We start from the raw sequence: 20,819 nt of genomic DNA on the forward strand, positions 1-20,819 counted from the left end.
GAGTCTCAAAAACATGCTGTGTAAAAGAAGCTAGTCACAACAGACTATTATATTTTTCCATATTATAACAATATTATGATTGCATTTATGTGAAATGTCCAGGAAAGTCAAACTTTTAGAGATAGAAAGCAGATCTGTCTCGGGTGTTGCCCGGGATGAAGGCTGGAAGCCCCAACATAACTAAAAATGGGCACAAAGGGGATGTCTTGAGGGTGATGGAAATGTTCTCAAACTGGATTGCGGTGATAGTTGTACATCGCTATAAAATTACTAAAAATCATTGCAGTGTACGCTTATGATGGGTGATTTTTAGATCTGTAATTATACCTCAATTAAGTTGTTAAAGAAAAATGAGATGAAAACTTCTGATTCTCGAACCATGGCTGATAGATGGTGGTCTTGGGTTCAGGGACCACTGATAGAGACGCCTGACAGTTGGTGGGGCCTAACCCGTAGTTAGGATCCTGTCTATGTATTGTTTCTCCCTGCCCTGAATTCCACCAAAACAGGGTTCCTCTGAGCAGACGTGGATGGTGGGTAAAAACAGGAAGGGCAAACAAAATCCTTTGGGACTCTATGCTGCGTACAACGGGCAACAGTGCAGACTCTAAATTTAGGGGTAACAAGGATTTTACAAAGATCCCCCTGATTGCTCAGTGAAGGATGAACTATGGATAGGGAGTATGAAGGGCAGGAGGCCAGTGGCCCAAGTTGGAATGGTTAGATGAGTGGGAGGCTGGATTCTGACTGGGAGTCTCAGTGTGACCCTGACCTTCAGTTCCATGTCCCTGACTGACAGCCTCCCCTGGTTTCCTCATCTGCAAACCGAGAGGGGTAAACTATAGGACCCCAGCACCATCCACAGTGCCTGGTACACGGTTGGCACAAGTCCATGTGTGTTTAATGAACAAGTGTCCCTCTAGGGTCCTTCTGTGCTGCATCTTCTTCTAAGTCCCGAATCTAGACCTCAGGGTGCACATTCTCAAAGAGTTGCCCATCTAGTCCACTTCCTTCCCATAAGTCAATTCCAAGGAGTGAACCTAATGTTTTTGGTAAAAAAAGGCAATCATAGGCATCAGACACATTCACCCAGAGTTCCATAAGGGGGTTCCTATAGGAGATCCCTGGAGTACTGAGTGGCATTGGCCCCTTTCGAGAGTGGACACCTGGGGTTTGATGGGTTCTGTCCTAAGGTATCAAAAGGCCCCATCTCCATCTCCTGCTGAGGAAGGGAGTTTGAGGGAAACTAACATTTACCATGGAAACGGCCCAAGGTCCCCAGAACTTTACTTTCCCCTCCATGTGCCACTTGGTCTCCTAGTCTGACCTGGTTGTAACCAACTTAAAACTTGTATATGTGAGACTGGTGCCTATTTGAAGGTCATTTAAGAGGCAGCAGTGAGGAATACGGGGCACCCCTGTCCAGGATGCCAGAAACAAGACATAGGGGAGGGGTAGGGCATGAGAAGCTTATGATAGCAATTAGGAAAGGGGGACAAGAGCGGCCAACCCCTGGGGCTTGTGGGGGGGATAATGAGGCAGGGGGAGAGCCAGGATAGAAGCAGAGGCCCACCTGTAGAAGGGCATGTGGAAGGTGCTTGATTCAAATCCCATGCCATCACTTACCTTGGAGGGAAATATGGGCTACAACTCACCAGAAATCCATTCATTCATGCGTTCATTCATTCAGCAAAGACTAATTGAGTGCCACAGTTTTCCAGGCCCTGCCTGGACAGTGGGCACACACTGGGGTCACAGTACTGAATAAGGGGGCTTACAATCCAGTGAGGAAGCCCAAGGAGCTGAGAGCCCCTAGGATGAGCACTTCACCCAAACGTGAGCACGACTCGGGATTGTCCAGGAAGGACAGCACTGACCAAAGTCCACACGTGTGGTGAACAGTGGTGCCAGAGAGGGGTCTTCAAAATCAAAGCCCCGGAGCCCGTCTTCCTCCCACCATCCTCTCATGTGTCCACCCAATGCTCACTGCGTGCCTGAGACAAGACAAGCCCTGTTCCCGGCTTGGTACTCTGGAGAGATAGGGAAACAGACAACTGCACGTTCAAAACAAGAACTTTCTCTCTTTTAAAAAAAATCTTTTAACCCATTTGCAAAGCTTCCTGAAGCACCTGGGAAATGTCTAGAGAGAAAATGAGGTGCAGCCCCATGCCCTAGCTGGGGGGTCTCCCCAGGAGCTTGTGTTCTGTCTCCTGGAGGACCACGCCCCAGGCCACCTCCTCACCCTGATTCTCAGAAGGAAGCCGCACTTGCAGAACCTGTACAGCTGGCTGGAGACCAGCTGACCCACGAGGGGAAAAACACAGTGCCAGGGACAGCCTGACATGCTAGGCTGCTACGTGTCACAGAGGCACAGGCATCATGCACATGTTGCCTCCTAGAACCGACCCACGGGATGGATGGGACACAGCGTCTCCACCACCCCCTTCTGCCCCTCCCGCCCAGAAGCCACCGGTTATGATTCATGCTGGAGAAGCCTTGCCAGGTAAACAGAAACACCGTCTGTGTGAGGAGAATGCGACCCATCGGGTGTGGGCAGCGGCCCCAGTCTGGAGCAATCAGCCTAATTACTTCCTCGCTCTGAAACCAGTTGTGAGCTGCAGGAGGACCGGAGACAGGATTTGTTCTGCCTTAAAAGAACAGTTAAGAAAGCAGCCGTCAAATATTTAGAAAGAAAAATATATAAGTCAAAATCAAGGCACTGAATTGTATGGGCCACGGGCTGAGTCACGCAGGGCTGATTTCAGACAGCCTGCAGAGGACCAAATGCATGGTCAAACCCACATGCATTGTCATTAGTGCACCCTTGCCTTCCCTCTCTCCTCTGCCCCTGTGAGTCCTGCCTGCCAGGGGCCTAAACCCTCACATCATTCCTTCTTGAATCCTCTCCACGCTGTGCACCAGCTCAGACACCATCTCTTCCCAGCACCTGCAGAATCCCTCTGCTGGCAGTCACTGATCACTCTCTTCTCAAAACTCCGACCAGATTATTCCTACTCGAGACTTGCCCTTACACTTAGGACCTTTCTTGTGTCTTTGGCTTTTTCCCTTCCAGCTTCTGGGGCCAGCTGGTGACTGGGAAGCATCAAAGATGCAAAGATCTGAGTTGGGAATGACCAGGGTGCTCTCACTGGCCAGCCCAGTGTCCAACCAGCACCGGGTGGGGCCTAGGCAACATCTCCAGGAGGGGAGGCAAAGCCAAGCTCCCATGGACTGGCGTGGCCACCTGCAGCCAGGCAGGAAGGTTCTGAGTCCACTCTGCATGCCAAAGGAGCATGGCGGTAAGAACCCAGGTGCTACTGGCAGCGGGCCTGGAGGTAAGAACACGGGTGTTGGGCCCACCACCTGGACTCCACCCCCTCACCTCAGGGCCAGGGGACCCAGCTGGTACCCTGAAGGGGATTCACAATAAGGAGAGACGTTCAGCTTCAGAGAAATGCACCCAGAACTTTGTAATTCGAAAACTTAGAATCCTCCATCGTCGGCATTAGTTTTGCATCAGTGTTTTGAGTTACTTCTTTATATTTTGCAATGGGGAGGCTGAGGGCTCCGTAGCATTGTTTAATCATGAAGGTCCTAACGTATTTATCCCAGTCCTGGATTTACTACTTGAGTTTGTGGCACCGGATATGGTTGGGAACCTCTTGGAAACTCAACTGTAAGCTCTGAGTGCAGGGCCTGGGGTGTAGCGAGTGCTCAGTGCTGCTATTACTTCTGTCTGGGCTCCGGAGGAGGCAATCACGGTACACGGTGCATCACAGGGGTGAAAGGAAAACTCCAGACCCTGAAATCTAAAGCACAGAGGCCCACGGAAGCTTCCAGGTGAGCATTTTTGGAAAAACCAATCAGGGAAAGCCTAGTTAAGGCAGAAAATTGTAACTATGTAAAGTTTATTATTCCAAATTAGAGGGGAAACAGGTCACCCATGAAATTTAAAATGATGCATTCATGGGTGTGTCCCACACCCCCACACTGAGCACCTAAACTGAGTGAGTCACAGACACGGGGACACCCATGTTGGCCTGAGGATGGGGTGGTCAGGAAGCTCTCCCAGACAAAGTGGCCTGGTTGCATTTTAAGAGATGAGTAGTGTGTTGGGCTTTAAGAGATGAGTAGTGTGTGACTATCTGCCCTTTAGAGCCCCCCTTCCCTGCCTTGCTTTGTCCCCTGCTCTCTAGTTTCCAGATAGTTCGGCGCATGGAGCCAGGCAGGAGCTCAGGGGAGGGAGATCGAGAGACACCAGGTTATTCGCTGCCCCAGCACCCTCCCTGATTGGCCACTGCAGGCTGGACGTGCTCTTGATCAAGGGTCAAAGGGTCCATCCTCAGCCTCTGGCCTCAGACCTCTGAAGATGCTTCCTTACTCCCATCCAGGCCTAGGGGTGCTGTCCTGGCTCCCCCAGCCTCTGCAGTTTCTCTGCACCAGAACCACACCCTTTACCCACCTCTCTGGTTTCCTGCTGGGACCGTGACTGGTTATAGGTAAACATGAGACACACAGATGGACGGAAAGAGGAACCCACCACAAGTAAAAAGACTGGAACTGGACCTGGGCTCTACCAGGCCCTCTACATGGGAGACACCCCGTATCTGGGGTGTGGATACGCTGGGGAAGGAAGCAGGGGCCCCGTGACAGAGAGGCTTTTGTGCTAAGCTGAAAAGCTTGGAGTTTATTTGAAGGCAAGTGCTAACCCCAAAAGGATTTTAAATACCGGGGTAGCAAGATCAAGCTTGGCTTTGTAGAAAGAACTTTCTGGCCATTTTATGGAAGATGGGCTTGAGGGGAGCCAGATTGGAGCTGGAACCCCCAGTAGGAGGCCACTCGGGTGCTCCAGTTGAGAGATTATGAGGACAGGCCAAAACACATGGTGAGATAACAAGGGGGGATTCAAGGGATTAAGTACATGTAAAGTACGAGGGATGAACAAAGAGAAACTTCTCATTGTTCTGGATCAAAACATTTGGTGGATGATAGTTCCATTTGGCAAGATATTAAAAACAAAGAAAGTTCTGACAGAAGGAGAATGAATCTCTTTTGTTTTGTTTTGTTTTTTTTAAGGTTTACTCTTTTTTATTTTGTTATTATTTTTTAATACGAAATTTATTGTCAAATTGGTTTCCATACAACACCCAGTACTCATCCCAACAGGTGCCTTCCTCAATGCCCATCATCCACCTTCCCCTCCCTCTCACCCCCCATCCACCCTTACTTTGTTTTAAGTTTTTAAGAGTCTCTTATGGTTTGGCTCCCTCCCCCTCTAACTTTTTTTTTCCCTTCCCCACCCCCAGGGTCCACGTAAGAGTGAAAACATATGGTATCTGTCTTTCTCTGTATGATTTATTTCACTTAGCATAACACTCTCCAGTTCCATCCACGTTGCTATAAAAGGCCGTATTTCGTTCTTTCTCATTGCCAAGTAATACTCCATTGTGTATATAAACCACACTTTCTTTATCCATTCATCAGTTGATGGACATTTAGGCTCTTTCCATAATTTGGCTATTGAGAGTGCTGCTATAAACATTGGGGTACAAGTGCCCCTATGCATCAGCGCTCCTGGATCCCTTGGGTAAATTCCTAGCAGTGCTATTGCTGAGTCATAGGGTAGGTCTATTTTTAATTTTTTGAGGAACCTCCACACTGTTTCCCAGAGCGGCCGCACCAGTTTGCATTCCCACCAACAGTGCAAGAGGGTTCCCGTTTCTCCACATCCTCTCCAGCATTTATAGTCTCCTGATTTGTTCATTTTGGCCACTCTGACTGGCGTGAGGTGATATCTGAGTGTGGTTTTGATTTCCATTTCGCTGATGAGGAGTGACATTGAGCATCTTTGTTTTTAGGATGTGGAGTTTGGTGAGTTTGTCCGATATGTCATTTGCAAATATCTTTTCCCATTCCGTCGGTTTTAAAATGATTTTTAAACAAATCCTAATTTTCTTGTGCACAATATAGTTCCTGACAGAAATGCTAAAAGATGGCCACATGGAAAAGGAGCTGTCTCCTCCCCTTGGCACTCTGTGCCATGACCACCCGTACCACCTTGTCTGACTCTCTTGCTCTTCTCTGACCCGTGGTCTCCCCGATTTCTGTCTCCCAGAACCCATCTCAGTAGCATGGTGATTGTGAGGCACGGAAGAGGGAGGACACTGTGAGGTCAGATTCTAGAACTGCACTTAGTAGCTGGGTGGGCCCGCACCTCATGCTGAACTTCTCTGACCCTCTGTTTCCTCTTCTGTAAAGGAGACCGTCTATGAGTTGAGCTGAGAATTAAAGAGGCTATTTTATAGATACAGCACGTGGCATATGATAGGCACACAATAAATGCTTGTGTGCAGAAGCCTGCAGAAGGGGTTGGAGTAGACTGGAAGGGCTTCCTGGAGAAGAAGATTCCATGGCACTAAAACTGGCCTCAGAGATAGATGTCTTGGGCAGGGAGATGTTCAGAGGTGTAGGCAGGACATCTGCGATGCTGAGAAGAGACTCAGATGTGGGAATAACCCCATAGAAGGACATAAGCCATCCTGGCTGGAGGAGACCGTTTTTTTTGGGGAAAGGAAGGATGGGGCCCAGAGACATCCAGGCCCTGGAGGACACAATCTTTGGCCTGGGTCAAGCCCCACTACTCAATGGGTCAAAGCCAGATAGTCCCATCTTCCCTAAGTTGCAGTCAATTCACAACCAGTCCTTGTCTCAACCTGTGCTTAAAGCACCCCCAAGATGATCCATGGGAATCCTCAAAAAGCCATGCAAGCACCTGGGGCAGACCCAGGCCTATAAGTTCTGCCCCCACCCTCCCTCTGCCTCTGCCTTGTTTACGTAAGAAAGCAGAGAAGTTGCCCTCTCTCTCTAGAGTGCGCACTGCATGCTGTTCCATTTGCTATGGAAATTTATTTTTTATAGCATCATCATTCATTGATTTGCTTACGGTGTTCTGTGTGAGCTTGAAATGAAAACAATCTGGAAAGCAGTTAGAAGGGTGGGTGGCCCCATCTTGTTCCATAGTCAAGGCTAGCTTGCCTCCCTTACAGCCAGTGCATAATTGAGGCCTTTTAACTGACAATTCACTCTTCTTCTCTAGGAGCATGTAGACCTTGAAGGTGAGACCCATCTCAAGTAGAGGGTCAGTAGCAGTTTTTAAGTAAGAGAATGAATTTCTGGCCAGATTGTGGCTGTTCTGTTACCAAGCAACATGTAAGACCAGTCACTTACGTGAGGAAGAATAATTCACAAATTCATCAGCTGGGTTCCAGGCGTCTCAATTGTTATAGCTTGCTATTTAATTGTCTTGTGTAAAATTCACCAGCAGCCATTAGAAGTCAATACTGGGGGCACCTGGGTGGCTCAGTCGGTTGGGCAGCTGACTTCAGCTCTGGTCATGATATCATGGTCTGTGAGTTCGAGCCCCACATTAGTCTCTGTGCTGACAGCTCGGAGCCTGGAGCCTGCTTCAGATTCTGTGTCTTCCTCTCTCTCTGCCCCTTCCCTGCTTGCTCTCTGTCTCTCTCTCTCTCTCTCTCTCTCAAAAATAATAAACATTAAAAAAATTTTTTTAGAAGTCAATACTCAGCCGGGCAGAGATATTTTCCCATCACAGGTGTCTATGAACGTCGTACTTGTCTGTCACAGCAGGCAGTGGAGGGGTACCAGCAATGCTGCTTTCCTGCCTCTAACATTACTAATTAAGCCAGGGGGCCAGCAGCTCACAGTGATGATCTATCATGGAAGGTCTGTATGTGCATAGAGCCCTGCTTGGCCAGACGGCTTGCTATCCTTTTGGCCTGGAAACCAAATCTGATCGGTTGACATGTCTGACTTGCATTACCCAGTGTGTTTTTGTGGTGTGTTTGCTTGTTTGTTTTTAATATTTTAAAATTATATTGGCTTTCCACATTTAAAAACCAAGAGATTTCATTTAAAAATCTTCAGAAAAAAACTCGATGCCAACATAGTTCCCACTTGGCCACCGTTAGTGGAAGCTGTAATGGTCCACCCAGTTTGGGCCCAGCATTAGCACTCCTGTGGCCCCAGCTTCCACCACTGTTTGTCCTTAACTCAGCCTGTTTCATTCACTCCTGGTACCTGGCCCTGTGTTGCCTGCAGGAGGTGAAATGCTGAGCTTCAGGCCTCACCATGGGGAGCACCATGCAAAGCAGATAGTGGTCCCCCTGCAAGTTGTTTCTGGGGGCCATTTGATATTACATATGGGTAGCTACAAAATGTGAGACTACATGTGTGTTCTGGGAATTGATAAGAATACTTTCATAGGGTTGTGGGGTCGTGTCTGCAGTCTGAGAGGCCCCTGCTTCACAGAGAATTGGCTTCCATGTTTTACCTAGAAACAACCCCTTATCAGTCTTGGGAACTAAAGCGAGATGGGTTTCAGGGGATAGGACGTGTGAACAGATTATCTAAGGCCCTAGGCTGTCCGGGGGCAGGCTTCTCCACCTACACTCTGCGTTAGATTGCACGGTATGCACTCTCCCCAGAGTCGAGTTCAGTTGCTCTCAGGTGAGGCCTGGTGCGAGTATATGTAAAAACTGTGTGGTGATTCTCGTGAGCAGTCGACCACTGTCCCAAGGAAGGCTGTCTGCTGAAGGTCAGTAATCATGGAACTGAAGTGCAGTCCTGGGTTGAAAGCTTGGGAGTGCTGCCTGCCCCACCAGACTGAAGACCCAAGATGGCTTTGTGCTCATCCTGTGTCTTTCACCAACCAGGCACACAGTATATGTTCCGTATACACTTGTGGAAGGAAAAAAGAAAGGGATCGAGGAAAGGAATTGTCCTGGAAACCTTATGGCCAGGCTTGGTGCTGATTTTATAGTTCTAGAATAAGATTATTGTGTCAGATTTGAAGGAGGAAGGAGGAGACAGCGAGATAATTCCCCTGGCCTGAGAGAACTTTATTTACTCAGCATGCCCTCACCCTGGGTGGTCTGAAGTCCAGCTAAGTGGGAAGTACACACAGCTGAGTAAAGAGCGCCATTCAGGGCTTACAGAAGAGCAAATCACATTTCAAGGATGAAGAACCATCTTCTGGGAGCTCAACAGTTTTTGTCAATACCCAGCTCCCAGCAAGGACCATGTGAGACCCATGAGGACTTACTGTTTCCATTAGAATCCCAGGACCACCCCTCACCCACTGCCAACACACACATCCCATCCACCTCTAGTGCCTTGGCCAGGAAAGCATTAGGACTCTAGATATCAAACACCCATCTGAAAGTTTGCGATTTCCACAGGTTTGTGTCTCATAAAAATTTAAACACCTGCTAAGTGAAAACAACACCTTTTGCTGTCTTTCTGGCAAACACCTTCTGCAGAAATTTTCTCACTTCTCAGAGGCAACATATTTCACTGGCAATTCCCCTGGCACCGAAGCTGCTAAAAGATAAAGGGATCCAGGTAAGGCTGCCTTCCAGAAGTCCCAGCAGATACCTCTGGAGACTGGGATCTGAGAGGGCTTTGGGAAGTGGAGGGGTTCAGGACCTGAGGCAGCATGTAGGTTAATCTTTGAAGATAAGTGACAGCTAGGCCTGGAACACATGGCCTTGGAAGGTTGTTGAAAACAGCCTTCAGAGGATTAAGGAGAAAACATGGTCAGCTGGGGCACAGGGCATTAGGGGGTGGGGGACAAGGAACTATCATGTATTGAGGCCAGGCACATGCCAAGCATTTTTGTGCATAAGCGAGTTTCCCCAAGCCTCACCAATCTTGGATGCAAATGAGACCTCCACACCAGTCACTAGTAACATACTATGAACATACCTATTCATAATATTCTGGCTGCCCATAATACTGGGCTGCAAACCATCAAAAAAGTTCTGCAGTTCCCAGAGGGTCCCATATGAACTTAATGGGTCATCCCACATTCCTCCCTATTATGGGTTAAATTGTGTCCCCCTGCCCAATTCACTCACTCAAGTCCTAACCCTCCAGTACCTCAGAATGTGACCTTATGTGCAAATAGGGCCTTTGTAGATATAATTAGTTAAGATGAAGTCATACTGGAGTAGGGTGGGTCCCTAGTTCAATATGACTGATGTCCTTATAAAAAGGGGAAATTGGGGCACAGATGTATGCAGAGAGAATGTCATGTGAAGGTAAGGGCAGAGATAAGGCAATGCCTTCAAACCTCCAGAAGCATGGAGAAAGGCATGAGGATATCCTCCCTGATGCCCCTCAGGAAAAAACAACTCTGCCAACACCTTGATCTTAGACTTCTAGCTTCCAGAACTGTGAGACAATTTTCTGTTGTTTATGCCACCTGGTACAGGCTGAGGTAACTGGCTTTCCTTCAGGCCACCAGGTAGCTGCCCCTGGACCCTTCTTGCAAATCAGCCCCTGAGGTCCTGCACTCTAGTTGGCCACCATATCTGGTCATGTTGGGTTTGGTCTAAGCTCAGACTAAAGCCTCAGTGTCCATCATCTTTCCGCTAAAGAAAGCCTGAGAAGAAAATTCTATTCATACTTTGCTAAGTAACTGCAATTCAGAGAAGTTATAGGACCAGCCTAGGGCTACACACTCATTAATTTCAGCGTTTCCCCATCAAACCAGATATGGTATAATAGCCAAATAGCACGTGTTCATCAAATCTGTGGTCAGGGAGCTTCGCAGTAAGTGGTGTCACCACCAGTAAGTGGGTATGCTGTCTGCACCTAACCCTAACCTTAGGGACATACCCGCAATGCCCATCTCTCCCTTCCTGGGTGGATGTGAAGGTGTTGTAATACATTGATGCTTCATGATGGGCCTTGGGTGGCTGAAGAGACCAAGCCAGTAACTTCTGCATGGCAACAGGGTTTGTAATTGGGGGATCTGGGTGGAGAAGGAGTAACTGCAAGGACGTAGGATGAATCTGGAGAAGGAAGTGCAGCAGCTGGAGATGCCCCAAGCGTAAGAAATCCCAGAGTAGGGAGAGAGTAATGGGAACTCGGTTTACTCCTAGTGGATGAGGACATAGTGCTCCTCCTCATTTCTGGGATGACATCCACACTCCTTGCTCCATAAGAACATCCCTGATCTGGTCCCCACCTCCCTGATGGCCTCATCTCCTGTCGCTTCTCTAAAGTTATCCTTCTCTTCAGCTGTGGTGGGCTGTATGGTCTTCTCCCAAGCATAGCACTCTGTGTCTCTTCTCCCAGCCCTGCCTATGTCCTTTATTCTGCTCTAGCACCTTTTCTCACTTCCCCAGTTAGGTATCACCTCCTTCTGGAAGCCATCTCCGAATGCATGCTTCTTGGACCACGTGAGGTGTCCCTCATCTGCTCTCAAAGCTCTTGGTCCATCCTTCTTTCATAGCATATCACCCAGAAGAGTAATTATATTTTTAGTTCTCTGTCTCTCTCAGTGGACTTGAGATCTTCTCCAGGGCAGGGTCTACAACTCACTTTCTACTCAGCATAGTCAGCACTGACTGTTTCCGAATGACTAAATGAGAGGATAGAAGAATGCCTGCATGGGTGGGTAACCAGTGAGCAGCCTTAGTGTGAAATATTCTCCCCCTTTTTATGAGAGGACATTTGGATAACTATGTCAGAGGAAACATAAGTGTACTTGGTAGGAAAGAAAAGAAGGGGAAGGCAGGGAGCGATAGAGAGGCCTTAGACAACACATTTTGCTGACAACGATAACTTTAGGCCACTTGGTATCACCAGTTATAATGCAATAAAATCCCATTGCATCCATGAGATTCTGTTGGAGAGGCAAGTGAGAGAGGTGAGTCTCTCTCACCTCACAGAGACACACAATGCTCAGAGCATGGGTGGCTCATCAACATGGAGGTGAGATGGCCTTTTGACCATTTTCCCTACAGGCACGCTGTAAGCTCTAGTTGCTTGAGATACTCTACAATAAGGTAGTTCAAGAATGCATCCTCTCTGGATCACTGGTTCTCTTGGAAATGCACAGTATAAATTAGCATATTAAAGGCTCTGAGAAGTATTGCAGTTAAGAAACCTATTGTTAAGTCAGCATTTTCCAAACATGGGTGGCCATAAAGGGAACTGCGTGTATAATGTCCATTAAGAAATGGCAGAGCAGGGGCGCCTGGGTGGCGCAGTCGGTTAAGCATCCGACTTCAGCCAGGTCACGATCTCGCGGTCCGTGAGTTCGAGCCCCGCGTCAGGCTCTGGGCTGATGGCTCAGAGCCTGGAGCCTGTTTCCGATTCTGTGTCTCCCTCTCTCTCTGCCCCTCCCCCGTTCATGCTATGTCTCTCTCTGTCCCAAAAATAAATAAATAAAAAAAAAAAAAAAAAAAAGAAATGGCAGAGCATACTCTAGCAAAAATGGTCATAACACTATTTCAACAGTGATAATACGAGAGAGAATCTCACTGGAACTTTGAGGACTATTGTTCCTTATTCTTGGGAGAAACTCAGCTCAGCCATCAGGGAAATATGACCTCTTTCCCCTACTGCTTGTGTGACCACCAGGGATTAAAAACGTGCCCAGTGTTAACAACTACATTTCCAAATGGAAAACGATCGACTTTCTGCTTCACTCTGCTCCCACAAAAGGTCCATTCTGAGTGCTGCTTTCTTATGTGCTGTCACGTGGAACAGCAAGAGCCAGAAGAAATCTCTCCCTCTTCACTTGGTTCAGGCTATGGGGCTGCATAGCCAGGGTGTGGAGAGAGTCTTTAGGGGAAAGAGCTCTCTAAGTGCGCAGGGCACTGGCAATCAGTACTGTTGGCTCAAGAGAGAAAGAACTCTATTTTAGGGCAAAGGAACAATCACTCTGACCTACATACACTATCACATGTGAGGCTTCAACAGTGGGAAAGTCAGGAAAGCATAATCGTCTCTTTGAAAAGCAAGGTGGAGTCTGGCTTCCCAATCAGCAGGAGGGAAAGGGGTCAGAGCAAAGAGGCTGGAGGCTCCCTGTCAGTGTTGGAGCATGAAAATGGGCCACTCATCCCTGCCAGAACTTTCTGGACTGGACATGTCATGTGCTCTCAGTTCGTTTCCTTTCCTGGTTGCTCAGCCTCTAGACCCTTCTCCGTTTTCTCTGTAGGCTTCCTGCTGCAGGCCCTCATCACTGGGTTCAAATCGCCCCCATTGCCTGACAGTCTTCATTTTCAGATGCTTTCCCCTCTGCTGCTCTGCAGAGAGGTCCTCCTGCAGGACAGCATCCATCATCTACCAGGCACCTTCAGTAGCTGCCACATCCAACTCCAGGATGTGACATAAAACCCTTCCCCCTGGCTTTCACATCACAGCCCTTTATGATGGGGCCCTTGTTTACTGTTTAATTCTGTGACCTTAAACCCTATGACAAAAACCAAGTTGATCAACCTGTCTATTCTGCTCCTTTGCTCAGGACTCCACCCACCCAACCACCCACTCCCAGACAGTGCAAATATTGCCATTCTTTACAACCTAACTGAAATTTCACATTATGCCTAGTGTGTCTTTAGTGGCCTAGAGTGGCCTCTGGTAGGACTTGGTACAAAATATCCTTGTAACATTAGCCTTCCTCTCTTGTTAGCTAATTTTTATAGGTATCATTTTTGCCCTAAAGACTCTTTCTATTGTACGTCTCTATTCTATTTCATTAATTTCTATTCTTTGCATTTGCTAGTTCTTTGAAAATACTAATAAAACTGATAAAGCTCTGTTAAGGATGACCAAGTGAAGAAAAAAGAAGACATAACCTGTAGTAGGAATGACAGAAGAGAACATCATATGATAAGTGTTAATAAAGTGGTATTATAAATGACTATGCAATACATTTGAAAATTTAACTGACATAAACAAATTTCTAAAAATACAGCTTCCTAAATTGATTCAAGAAGAAATGGAAAGCCTAAGTGATCCAATAACCCATAAATAAATGCAATCAGTACTTTTTCATAATAGCATGCCTGTCTCCTTGGTATACAAGGAGCTCTTTGATAGCATCACAGTATATCTCAATATTGCCTGACTGATGTTGGCCATTGGACCCTTTTCAGTACCCTGGCGAGGGTTGGAAGGAGGAGGTCAGGTGCTCACAAACAACTCTCTTGACCCAGTGATTTCCTCTGGCCATATCAGCCCAACCCAAAACTTCTATGCATTTTGCAGAATTTCAGACAGACAAGGCCTTTAGCCTTCTGCCTCCCTTTCTCCATCTAGCAGGCAGGGTATGGTGCTAGATCTTGACACTTGGACTCCCTAATGGACTATATGTATGGGCACTGCTCTTTGCTGTTCACAGAATGTAGTGGAGGGGCTGAGGAAGAGCAGCTGATCTGGCTGCGATCTCACTCTTGTGCATTAAACAAGGGGGCTGGCATGGGAAGGAGGTCCACATTGAAGGAGAGAGGGAAAAAGGGAAGAGGCAAGGATGCATGTCCCGCTCTCCAGCAGCTGGGGGTCTGTCTCCAGAGAACATTTGCTCGGGGACCCCTGCCATGAGAAGACAGTGGTGGGAGGCCTGTGCCCCAGCACAAAGGCCCTGACAGTCTTCGCTCTTGGAAACTCCACCCTTTGGCATATGCCCCAGGACCAGATGAGCTCTATCTTCTTATCCATTTTGTTTTATTGCCTGATTATCCCAGTTTTATAGTTTGTAGATTATATTCTTTCAGTATTCACTTTGTTCTTTGTTTCCTGTATTTTAATTGTTCTCAGCTGACGACAATTTAATGGCTTTCTTTGATCTCACTTTTACTTTTATCCGTGGCCCATATTTTATCTACTTCTCTCATCATACTCAACTTTTATTTTGAGCTTTATTGTTATGTTGTTCATTTTTATTTCAGCCTTGTTATTTGCCTTTTCTGCTTTTTTTAATGACTTTTGCCTTGATTCATCTTTTTGTTGGTAGCATACTGTTTGTTGGCTTTTATGCTCTCTCATTACAAAATAGCAAGTTTGAAGCAGAGTTGTGCAGAAGCCGATTGTGAGGGCTGTCCAGTGTCTTAGAAAGGACATCATGAGCGGCCAGAGGCAGCAAGCCACTCAGGCTAACTCCATGCAGCAAAGACTTATTGGAAGAATACAAATATCAAAGAAATGAAGTGTAATAAGGATATTCAAGGCTCATTAGAAATGGAAAATTATCACCAGCAACTGCCTTCTCCATCTGTCTCCCAATCTGGTGATGCTGGTTTCTTTCTCTCTGCTCTTCTGGTTCATGCACCCTCTCCAAATAGTGCGGGTCTGCTTTCTCAGGACCCAGCCTAACCACCAAGCTCCAGTCTGCATGCCTTCCAGTCCAGAACCTACTACCATGTAACAGACTAGCTTCTGTTAACCTCTGCCAAATACCAGGAAGAGAGGATCTGATTTTGCAGTTCACCTTGGCTCAGTTTTCCACTTCCAACCCTAACCACCTCCCCCCCCCCATCAGTGTTAGCCATCAGGATGGCAGCAAGTAGTACTCACTTCTAGACTTTGTCAGGCAGCTTCCCCACCTAAGGGCAGTGATGGCCAGGGATGGGAGGGAGGCTGGATGCTTTTCTCCTTCCAGATAATCCTGGGATAACATCATAACCTTCTCCCATAGATTCCCCTTCCTTATGCATCATCCCTCCATCTCTTCCTTCTTCAACTACATATTCAACTAACGAGTTTAAAAATACTTAGCTGAATTATCTAGTAGACAACTGGCCAAGATTCCAAATCCCCTTCCCAAGAGGCAAATCCTACCTGGATTTTGCTTTTAAATGTTGCAACAAAGTTGGTTTTTCATATCACATTCTTTATAGTCTCTATGAGGAGGTGTCCTGTAAATCCAGACTGTGCAACCCCAGAACACTTGGCAAAATGTGCTAACAAGAGAGCAATGTCTCAGTTTAATTGAAATAAGCCACCAGGTTATTTGTAGCATACTCATGAGACTCCTTGGGAAAAGACATAATGAAAGATCTGTGAACTGGGTTTAGGAATGTTTTATCATCATTTCTTGATGAATTCTTAAAGCCAAAAGGAACAACATTCCTGCCAGTTGGACTTATGGGAAAGAACATCTCTTGCTGCTGTGAGTGCTCCCTAATTCCTTCTCCTGGTAGCAGACCTATATAGGAAGTACTCTGGATGTCATATAGTAGATGCTTAGTAAATATTTGATGAGTGAACCGCAAAGCCATCTGACCCTAATGGGAAAAGGGAACTAATATCTGCTCATATGTGTTATGTTCCAGTCACTTTACACACTCAAGCTGTATAAAGCCAGTGCCTACAACCTCCTGACTTAATGGATTCTGTCCAAAGACTAAGAGCTCTCTGCTAGAACTAGGAAAGGTGGGACTGGAAATGCAGTAATTCTGTTTATCTGTTTTTGGGGCTATATAATCTGTCTGCTAGAGACCTGGGACCTAGACTTTGTTCACTGGCATGAGGACCCTGTTGTACATTTGAACCTGGCTGTGGAAGAAGCAGCAGGGAGGCCTTGAGAGTCCACCAGGAGAAGCTTCGTTAGACACTAGTACCTAAAAGGAGCATCAGTGTAGGAAGCAGACAGATTGTGTCTGAAGCCTGAAGGTCGCTTACTGGCTCTGGGGCCTTAGGTGAGTCATGTAACTTCTTTGAACTCCAACTTATTTTTCTCTAAAATTTGGTAAAATAGCTAGCTTTCAGGAGTGTAGACAACATTAAGGATGCTAATATACATGAAATGCCACATTTAGTGTTTGATGTATACTAGATGCTCTCATTTATAGATGGCTTTCCCCTCCTGGCCTTCCTGCCACCATCACTGTGATTTAAATCACAGCCTGAGCCTGCTACCTGCTGAAATGCACTTGAGGCCTGCAGTCTTCATTGGTCAATGTTGACTGTCCACATTAGCTTAGCAGCTAGTTTTCCCCTGTGAGCATATTCTGCCCCACTCCATTCTATTCCCACCCTGCTGCCTAGAGAGTGAGGTGCTAATTGAAAATCCCCAAAGGGCTGCCACATTCTGGGGGAAGGAAGAAGCAATGATGGGTCACTTTTCCCCTTTAGTTGCTACTGGGTGTCTGCCAACAGGAGCTGAGATCATCTCATTTAGCAAGCAGGAGCCTGCTGTTTCTTGCTCATAGTCTTGGGCACCAGCCTGGCCCAAAAACAATCCCAGTCAGTCCCAGGACCATATTGAGAAGGATGCACTCCCAGAGTGTCAATGGGGACTGATCCCAGGGAGGTCAAGGTCATGTGGAGGTTGCCAGGAGTGGGAAGGAGGCAACAATGACTCTTCAGAGTAGCTTTTTGGCTGAAACTTACCGGGGGTCATTGGATAGTCATTCAGCCAAGGTACACACCACAATTGGGAAGGCTTCTCCATGTCCTGGGAGGCTGTCATTAGGGCAGAGGAGCATTAATGATAAAATGTGTCCTCCTGGTGAGGAGGGAGAAGCAGGAAGCTGCATCTTAAGTAAAAGAGCAAAACACAACAAGAACTTTAAAATATCTATGCCCTTTGACTTAGTATTTCCACTTCCAAGAATTCATCATAATTTGCCAATATTTAAAACTATATATGACAGGGCTCCTGGGTGGCTCAGTTGGTTAAGCATCCAACTCTTGGTTTCAGCTCAAGGCTTGATCTCAAGCCCTGTGTCAGGCTCTGCACTGGGCTGGAGCCTGCTTAAGATTCTCTCTCTCCCCCTCTCCCTTTGGCCCCCGCCCCAAAACAACCTACATTTCAATCACTTGGATCCAATCATATATGATAGCTATATCCATAGAATGGAATAGTATGTAGCCATTAAAGTAGTGCTTGCAAAGAGTCTTTAATGAGCTAGGAAAACACTCTTATGATATGAAACAGAGATGTAAGACACAGAATTGTACATAAAACATGATCTCCGCTATTTAAAAAAAGTGCACTGGAAGAAAATTGGAAGCAAATATGCCTAAAAGTTACTTTTGATTGCCTCCCAGAGGTAGGATTATCATTCTTTTTTTTTTAACTTTTTTATATTTCTAAATTTTATCTACTGCACATAAAGATAAAAATGGAAAATGAAACAAAAGTAACATCAGGAAATGCCAGCATGGATGATCCAAGCCCAGATAGACTCTTGTGGTGGGATTTCAGGCACTGCCAGGCCTATTGCTGTTGGAATCAGAGCCATCTGGGGCCCGTTCAATCACCCCGCCTGACAGGGGTGTGTGTGACTGACCACTGAGCCCACTCTGACAATGCTGGGCTTTGGGGACAGCCAGAAATGTTTGTGAGGGGCAGCTGGGAGTGCATGCCTGTCAGAGAGCCAGGCAAGCCCGCCAAAATCAGCCCCTGTGGGGGATCCCTGCTGGAGGGGGAGCAGGGCCCTCACCACGGCCTGGCCCTGTTTCCTGAGATGGCCAAACAACATATCCATGTGTGTTCCAAGCCTTGTCCAGCCAGTTGTAAATTGGAATGCTTATCAGATTGGCTCCCTCAAGGGACAGCACATAACAATGAAATAACAGATATATTTATAGCCCTTTTATTGAAGTACTTAAGAATTTCTTTTTTTAATTCTGAAATTTCTCCAACTTTTAGAAACACTGACAAAGAGTAGTTTCTTTCCTCCTGAGAAAATCTGGGCAGAGGCAGGAAACCTAGTTAAGCATCTGCAGTAAACTCTCGACCCCAACCCCTCCACAAATACCCCCAGTCTGTGCCTCATGGGCTAGGCCTCTGTGGCCGACTCTGATGCATAATTCCTCATGTACTTAACAAGCACGCTCGGAGCTTCCCTGTATGCTAGAACCACATCTGCTCACACAGAAGTAATGGAGCAGAAGGGGACACAGATATGAGAACTTCCATGGCTGGACCAGACATTCCTTCCAAGACCTTCTCTCCCTCTTCAGCCCCCAAGGCTCCCACATAGGACCAAGGTGGACTTCAATGGCAGCAGAGGGAAAATGTGGTCACAGGATTTGTAGCTCAGAAAGAGTCTATCTGCCTCAGGTTTGATTTCTATATTAGTGCCCCAGGGTTGCCATAACAAAGTGCCACAAACTGGGTGGCTGAAAACAACAGAAATATGTTGTCTTACTGTCCTGGAGGCTAGAATCTGAAATCGTGATGTCAACCGGGCCATTGGCTGGCCATCCTTGGCATTCCTTGGCTTGTGGATGCATCTCCCCAGTCACATGGCCACCTTCTGCTCTGTGTTAGCATCTTTCCTCTGTGCATAGCTATCTCTGTATCCAAATTAACCCCTTTTTATAAGGACACCATCATATTGGATTAGAGCCCACCCTAATGATGTCATTTTAACTTGCTTACCTTTATAAAGACCCTATTTCCAAATAAACTCACATTCTGAAGTTAGGACTTCAAGGTGTCTTTGTGGGGGGGGGCGGGCGGATACACAGTTCAGTCTACAATGATTTCTAAGGCTGACTCAGCCACCCACTAAGTGTATAACCTTGGTAATCACAAAACCTCTCCAAACTTCGGCCACCTCTTACTCTGTTAAACAGAAGTTAAAAAGAACACCTAACTCCAAGGTCATCGCAAGGTCTATAGGACATAATATGTGTAAAGCATGCAACATGACACCTAGCTGATTTTAGATGATTTTTTCTCATCATTGTTATGAAGCTACCGCTTCCAGACCACATAGGCATTCCATTCAGGGGAGAGTCTGGCCTGAGCCAACCAGGGCTGACCCTGCACCCCTAGCTAGCTCCACACTGTAGAGGGTCCAAGGGTGGCATGTCAGCAGAGGTCTCCCAGAATGACCAACTAGGTGTCCAAGCAAGGAAGAGCGTAGGACCAGACACAGGGCTAGTGATGTATCAAAGCTTGCAGAATCAACAGTTGGAGCTTGCCATTTTTAAACAACCTCACACAGGCCACATTTGCCCTGCATCCTGCTGGGTATAAGAAAGCAAGGGGTCCTGGGGCATCTGGGTGGCTCTGTCATTTAAATGACCACCTTTTGATTTCAGCTCAGGTCATGATCTCATGGTCATGAGATCAAGCTCCACATAGGGCTCCAGGCCTACTTAGGATTCTCTTTCTCCCTCTCCCTGGCTTGTGCTCTTTCTCTCTCGAAAGGAAGGGAGGGAAGAAGGAAGGGGTCCTCAAAGAATAAATTTGGGGTCAGACTAGAGAGCCTTGAATTGGAAAAACATGATATGTCCATTCCTACCTCTCTAACTTTTCTCCTGCCACTGACACCACCATGTTCAGACTCTTTCTGTTCCCTAAGTGGAAGTTTGTACCCTTCTGCCTCAGGGCCTTCGCACTGTTGTTTCTTCTACCTAAAATACACTACGCAGCTACCCTCCACCCTCCTTCCCCATTCCCCAGTTTATCTCATTTCTTTTCATTCTTTACTCACTCATTATCCCCTCCCCCAGTTATTTTCCTGTTTATTCCCTTCCTAACATTTAACCCAACTTATAACCATATCTTCAGTCTTGTGTTTAGTCATTTATATTTGCCGTTTTCCATCAGACCAGGTCCCAGACTGCAGGGTCTCTGTCAGTTTTATTCTCCATGGACTACCTCCCACCCAGCCAAGGTCTTGCACACTGAGAAGGTATTGGGGACTATTTTGTGGTTATCCAATGGATGGAAACAGAAGACACTGTTTCCCCAGACGAGATGTGGCCTCATAAGACTGAGAGAAGCTGATCATTTGGGGAAAATGAATGACTCATAGCTTGTACTTTCAACCAAGTGATATTTAATCAATGTGATTTGTGAAAGAAGTTGGTTCATTTTCGTGGAAATTGACAAGCACCCCTGCAGCCACCACTACCTTTGTGTCTGTGGTCTGTGCTCTGCCTCATTCCTTGGGGGCTCAGGTTAATAGGATAACCCTACTAAAAACCTACGTTCTACAAACACATAGTGTTGCACCAAGAGGAAACACCAGAGGCTGCTATCC

The 20,819-nt window shown here is 46.8% G+C and overlaps 1 protein-coding gene across 2 annotated transcripts in view; it reads left to right on the forward strand.

Moving 5' to 3' along the window:
• Positions 1–20,819, forward strand: part of CLSTN2 (calsyntenin 2) — a 603,671-nt gene that overhangs the window by 421,942 nt on the left and 160,910 nt on the right. The window lies entirely within an intron of this gene.

Source organism: Neofelis nebulosa, chromosome 5, assembly GCF_028018385.1.
Source record: "Neofelis nebulosa isolate mNeoNeb1 chromosome 5, mNeoNeb1.pri, whole genome shotgun sequence".
NCBI lineage: Eukaryota > Metazoa > Chordata > Mammalia > Carnivora > Felidae > Neofelis > Neofelis nebulosa.